This window comes from Opisthocomus hoazin, unplaced genomic scaffold, assembly GCF_030867145.1.
Source record: "Opisthocomus hoazin isolate bOpiHoa1 unplaced genomic scaffold, bOpiHoa1.hap1 HAP1_SCAFFOLD_84, whole genome shotgun sequence".
Lineage (NCBI taxonomy): Eukaryota > Metazoa > Chordata > Aves > Opisthocomiformes > Opisthocomidae > Opisthocomus > Opisthocomus hoazin.
The window spans coordinates 187,501-194,096 of NW_027448727.1; positions in this window are offsets into that span (position 1 = coordinate 187,501).

Below are 6,596 nucleotides of genomic sequence, written 5' to 3' on the forward strand. Positions count from 1 at the left end.
GCACCCCTGCAAACGGGCCTCCGGCAGGGCCGGCCTGCCGCCCCCAGCCACCCCCCGCAAGCCCCCCCACCGCCGCCCCGGCTGAGAGAGCACAGGCAGCCCGCCGCCGCCCCTTCCCACCCCGTGCAGGCACCCCTGCATACGGGCCTCCGGCAGGGCCGGCCTGCCGCCCCCAGCCACCCCCCGCAAGCCCCCCCACCGCCGCCCCGGCTGAGAGCGCACAGGCAGCCCGCCGCCGGCCCTTCCCACCCCGTGCAGGCACCCCTGCATAGGGGCCTCCGGCAGGGCCGGCCTGCCGCCCCCAGCCACCCCCCGCAAGCCCCCCCACCGCCGCCCCGGCTCAGAGAGCACAGTCACCCCGCCGCCGGCCCTTCCCACCCCGTGCAGGCACCCCTGCATACGGGCCTCCGGCAGGGCCGGCCTGCCGCCCCCAGCCACCCCCCGCAAGCCCCCCCACCGCCGCCCCGGCTCAGAGAGCACAGGCACCCCGCCGCCGCCCCTTCCCACCCCGTGCAGGCACCCCTGCATACGGGCCTCCGGCAGGGCCGGCCTGCCGCCCCCAGCCACCCCCCGCAAGCCCCCCCCACCGCCGCCCCGGCTCAGAGAGCACAGGCAGCCCGCCGCAGGCCCACCCACCCCGTGCAGGCACCCCTGCATACGGGCCTCCGGCAGGGCCGGCCTGCCGACCCCAGCCATCCCCCGCAAGCCCCTCCACCGCCGCCCCGACTGAGACAGCACAGGCAGCCCGCCGCCGGCCCTTCCCACCCCGTGCAGGCACCCCTGCATACGGGCCTCCGGCAGGGCCGGCCTGCCGCCCCCAGCCACCCCCCGCAAGCCCCCCCACCGCCGCCCCGGCTCAGAGAGCACAGTCACCCCGCCGCCGCCCCTTCCCACCCCGTGCAGGCACCCCTGCATACGGGCCTCCGGCAGGGCCGGCCTGCCGCCCCCAGCCACCCCCCGCAAGCCCCCCCCACCGCCGCCCCGGCTCAGAGCGCACAGGCAGCCCGCCGCCGGCCCTTCCCACCCCGTGCAGGCACCCCTGCATACGGGCCTCCGGCAGGGCCGGCCTGCCGCCCCCAGCCACCCCCCGCAACCCCCCCCACCGCCGCCCCGGCTGAGAGATCACAGGCAGCCCGCCGCCGGCCCTTCCCACCCCGTGCAGGCACCCCTGCATACGGGCCTCCGGCAGGGCCGGCCTGCCGACCCCAGCCACCCCCCGCAAGCCCCCCCCACCGCCGCCCCGGCTCAGAGAGCACAGGCAGCCCGCCGCAGGCCCACCCACCCCGTGCAGGCACCCCTGCATACGGGCCTCCGGCAGGGCCGGCCTGCCGACCCCAGCCACCCCCCGCAAGCCCCCCCACCGCCGCCCCGACTGAGACAGCACAGGCAGCCCGCCGCCGGCCCTTCCCACCCCGTGCAGGCACCCCTGCATACGGGCCTCCGGCAGGGCCGGCCTGCCGCCCCCAGCCACCCCCCGCAACCCCCCCCACCGCCGCCCCGGCTGAGAGAGCACAGGCAGCCCGCCGCCGGCCCTTCCCACCCCGTGCAGGCACCCCTGCATACGGGCCTCCGGCAGGGCCGGCCTGCCGCCCCCAGCCACCCCCCACAAGCCCCCCCACCGCCGCCCCGGCTGAGACAGCACAGGCAGCCCGCCGCCGGCCCTTCCCACCCAGTGCAGGCACCCCTGCATACGGGCCTCCGGCAGGGCCGGCCTGCCGCCCCCAGCCACCCCCCGCAAGCCCCCCCACCGCCGCCCCGGCTGAGAGAGCACAGGCAGCCCGCCGCCGGCCCTTCTCACCCCGTGCAGGCACCCCTGCATACGGGCCTCCGGCAGGGCCGGCCTGCCGCCCCCAGCCACCCGCCACAGGCCCCCCCACCGCCGCCCCGGCTGAGACAGCACAGGCAGCCCGCCGCCGGCCCTTCCCACCCCGTGCAGGCACCCCTGCATACGGGCCTCCGGCAGGGCCGGCCTGCCGCCCCCAGCCACCCCCCGCAAGCCCCCCCCACCGCCGCCCCGGCTCAGAGCGCACAGGCAGCCCGCCGCCGGCCCTTCCCACCCCGTGCAGGCACCCCTGCATACGGGCCTCCGGCAGGGCCGGCCTGCCGCCCCCAGCCACCCCCCGCAACCCCCCCCACCGCCGCCCCGGCTGAGAGATCACAGGCAGCCCGCCGCCGGCCCTTCCCACCCCGTGCAGGCACCCCTGCATACGGGCCTCCGGCAGGGCCGGCCTGCCGACCCCAGCCACCCCCCGCAAGCCCCCCCCACCGCCGCCCCGGCTCAGAGAGCACAGGCAGCCCGCCGCAGGCCCACCCACCCCGTGCAGGCACCCCTGCATACGGGCCTCCGGCAGGGCCGGCCTGCCGACCCCAGCCACCCCCCGCAAGCCCCCCCACCGCCGCCCCGACTGAGACAGCACAGGCAGCCCGCCGCCGGCCCTTCCCACCCCGTGCAGGCACCCCTGCATACGGGCCTCCGGCAGGGCCGGCCTGCCGCCCCCAGCCACCCCCCGCAACCCCCCCCACCGCCGCCCCGGCTGAGAGAGCACAGGCAGCCCGCCGCCGGCCCTTCCCACCCCGTGCAGGCACCCCTGCATACGGGCCTCCGGCAGGGCCGGCCTGCCGCCCCCAGCCACCCCCCACAAGCCCCCCCACCGCCGCCCCGGCTGAGACAGCACAGGCAGCCCGCCGCCGGCCCTTCCCACCCAGTGCAGGCACCCCTGCATACGGGCCTCCGGCAGGGCCGGCCTGCCGCCCCCAGCCACCCCCCGCAAGCCCCCCCACCGCCGCCCCGGCTGAGAGAGCACAGGCAGCCCGCCGCCGGCCCTTCTCACCCCGTGCAGGCACCCCTGCATACGGGCCTCCGGCAGGGCCGGCCTGCCGCCCCCAGCCACCCGCCACAGGCCCCCCCACCGCCGCCCCGGCTGAGACAGCACAGGCAGCCCGCCGCCGGCCCTTCCCACCCCGTGCAGGCACCCCTGCATACGGGCCTCCGGCAGGGCCGGCCTGCCGCCCCCAGCCACCCCCCGCAAGCCCCCCCCACCGCCGCCCCGGCTCAGAGCGCACAGGCAGCCCGCCGCCGGCCCTTCCCACCCCGTGCAGGCACCCCTGCATACGGGCCTCCGGCAGGGCCGGCCTGCCGCCCCCAGCCACCCCCCGCAACCCCCCCCACCGCCGCCCCGGCTGAGAGATCACAGGCAGCCCGCCGCCGGCCCTTCCCACCCCGTGCAGGCACCCCTGCATACGGGCCTCCGGCAGGGCCGGCCTGCCGACCCCAGCCACCCCCCGCAAGCCCCCCCCACCGCCGCCCCGGCTCAGAGAGCACAGGCAGCCCGCCGCAGGCCCACCCACCCCGTGCAGGCACCCCTGCATACGGGCCTCCGGCAGGGCCGGCCTGCCGACCCCAGCCACCCCCCGCAAGCCCCCCCCACCGCCGCCCCGGCTCAGAGAGCACAGGCAGCCCGCCGCAGGCCCACCCACCCCGTGCAGGCACCCCTGCATACGGGCCTCCGGCAGGGCCGGCCTGCCGCCCCCAGCCACCCCCCGCAACCCCCCCCACCGCCGCCCCGGCTGAGAGAGCACAGGCAGCCCGCCGCCGCCCCTTCCCACCCCGTGCAGGCACCCCTGCATACGGGCCTCCGGCAGGGCCGGCCTGCCGCCCACAGCCACCCCCCGCAACCCCCCCCACCGCCGCCCCGGCTGAGAGAGCACAGGCAGCCCGCCGCCGGCCCTTCCCACCCCGTGCAGGCACCCCTGCATACGGGCCTCCGGCAGGGCCGGCCTGCCGACCCCCAGCCACCCCCCGCAAGCCCCCCCCACCGCCGCCCCGGCTCAGAGAGCACAGGCAGCCCGCCGCAGGCCCACCCACCCCGTGCAGGCACCCCTGCATACGGGCCTCCGGCAGGGCCGGCCTGCCGACCCCAGCCACCCCCCGCAAGCCCCCCCACCGCCGCCCCGACTGAGACAGCACAGGCAGCCCGCCGCCGGCCCTTCCCACCCCGTGCAGGCACCCCTGCATACGGGCCTCCGGCAGGGCCGGCCTGCCGCCCCCAGCCACCCCCCGCAACCCCCCCCACCGCCGCCCCGGCTGAGAGAGCACAGGCAGCCCGCCGCCGGCCCTTCCCACCCCGTGCAGGCACCCCTGCATACGGGCCTCCGGCAGGGCCGGCCTGCCGCCCCCAGCCACCCCTTGCAAGCCCCCCCACCGCCGCCCCGGCTGAGACAGCACAGGCAGCCCGCCGCCGGCCCTTCCCACCCCGTGCAGGCACCCCTGCATACGGGCCTCCGGCAGGGCCGGCCTGCCGACCCCAGCCACCCCTCCGCAAGCCCCCCCACCGCCGCCCCGGCTGAGAGAGCACAGGCAGCCCGCCGCCGGCCCTTCCCACCCCGTGCAGGCACCCCTGCATACGGGCCTCCGGCAGGGCCGGCCTGCCGCCCCCAGCCACCCGCCGCAGGCCCCCCCACCGCCGCCCCGGCTGAGACAGCAGAGGCAGCCCGCCGCTGCCCCTTCCCACCCCGTGCAGGCACCCCTGCATACGGGCCTCCGGCAGGGCCGGCCTGCCGCCCCCAGCCACCCCCCACAAGCCCCCCCACCGCCGCCTCGGCTGAGAGAGCACAGGCACCCCGCCGCCGGCCCTTCCTACCCCGTGCAGGCACCCCTGCATACGGGCCTCCGGCCGGGCCGGCCTGCCGCCCCCAGCCACCCCCCACAAGCCCCCCCACCGCCGCCCCGGCTGAGACAGCACAGGCAGCCCGCCGCCGCCCCTTCCCACCCCGTGCAGGCACCCCTGCATACGGGCCTCCGGCAGGACCGGCCTGCCGCCCCCAGACAACCCCCGCAAGCCCCCCCACCGCCGCCCCGGCTGAGAGAGCACAGGCACCCCGCCGCCGCCCCTTCCCACCCCGTGCAGGCACCCCTGCATACGGGCCTCCGGCAGGGCCGGCCTGCCGCCCCCAGCCACCCCCCGCAAGCCCCCCCCACCGCCGCCCCGGCTCAGAGAGCACAGGCAGCCCGCCGCAGGCCCACCCACCCCGTGCAGGCACCCCTGCATACGGGCCTCCGGCAGGGCCGGCCTGCCGACCCCAGCCACCCCCCGCAAGCCCCCCCCACCGCCGCCCCGGCTCAGAGAGCACAGGCAGCCCGCCGCAGGCCCACCCACCCCGTGCAGGCACCCCTGCATACGGGCCTCCGGCAGGGCCGGCCTGCCGACCCCAGCCACCCCCCGCAAGCCCCCCCACCGCCGCCCCGGCTGAGAGAGCACAAGGCAGCCCGCCGCCGCCCCTTCCCACCCCGTGCAGGCACCCCTGCATACGGGCCTCCGGCAGGGCCGGCCTGCCGACCCCAGCCACCCCCCGCAAGCCCCCCCACCGCCGCCCCTGCTGAGAGAGCAGAGGCAGCCCGCCGCCGCCCCTTCCCACCCCGTGCAGGCACCCCTGCATACGGGCCTCCGGCAGGGCCGGCCTGCCGCCCCCAGCCACCCCCCGCAAGCCCCCCCACCGCCGCCCCGGCTGAGAGAGCACAGGCAGCCCGCCGCCGGCCCTTCCCACCCCGTGCAGGCACCCCTGCATAGGGGCCTCCGGCAGGGCCGGCCTGCCGCCCGCAGCCACCCCCCGCAAGCCCCCCCACCGCCGCCCCGGCTGAGAGAGCACAGGCAGCCCGCCGCCGCCCCTTCCCACCCCGTGCAGGCACCCCTGCATACGGGCCTCCGGCAGGGCCGGCCTGCCGCCCCCAGCCACCCCCCACAAGCCCCCCCACCGCCGCCCCGGCTGAGACAGCACAGGCACCCCGCCGCCGCCCCTTCCCACCCCGTGCAGGCACCCCTGCATACGGGCCTCCGGCACGGCCGGCCTGCCGCCCCCAGCCACCCCCCCACAAGCCCCCCCACCGCCGCCCCGGCTGAGAGAGCACAGGCAGCCCGCCGCCGGCCCTTCCCACCCCGTGCAGGCACCCCTGCATAGGGGCCTCCGGCAGGGCCGGCCTGCCGCCCCCAGCCACCCCCCACAAGCCCCCCCACCGCCGCCCCGGCTGAGACAGCACAGGCACCCCGCCGCCGCCCCCTTCCCACCCCGTGCAGGCACCCCTGCATACGGGCCTCCGGCACGGCCGGCCTGCCGCCCCCAGCCACCCCCCACAAGCCCCCCCACCGCCGCCCCGGCTGAGAGAGCACAGGCACCCCGCCGCCGCCCCTTCCCACCCCGTGCAGGCACCCCTGCATACGGGCCTCCGGCAGGGCCGGCCTGCCGACCCCAGCCACCCCCCGCAAGCCCCCCCACCGCCGCCCCGGCTGAGAGAGCACAGGCAGCCCGCCGCCGGCCCTTCCCACCCCGTGCAGGCACCCCTGCATACGGGCCTCCAGCACGGGCGACCCGCTCTGTCCGCAGGGAGGACAGGTCTACCCCTTCTGCCGGCAGGGAGGCCAGGTCTACCCCTTCTGCCGGCAGGGAGGCCAGGTCTACCCGTTTTACCTGCAGGGAGGCCAGGTCTACCCGTTCTGGCGGCAGGGAGACCAGGTCTACCCGTTCTGCCGGCAGGGATGCCAGGTCTACCCGTTTTACCGGCAGGGAGGCCAGGTCTACCCGTATTGCCGGCAGGGAGGCCA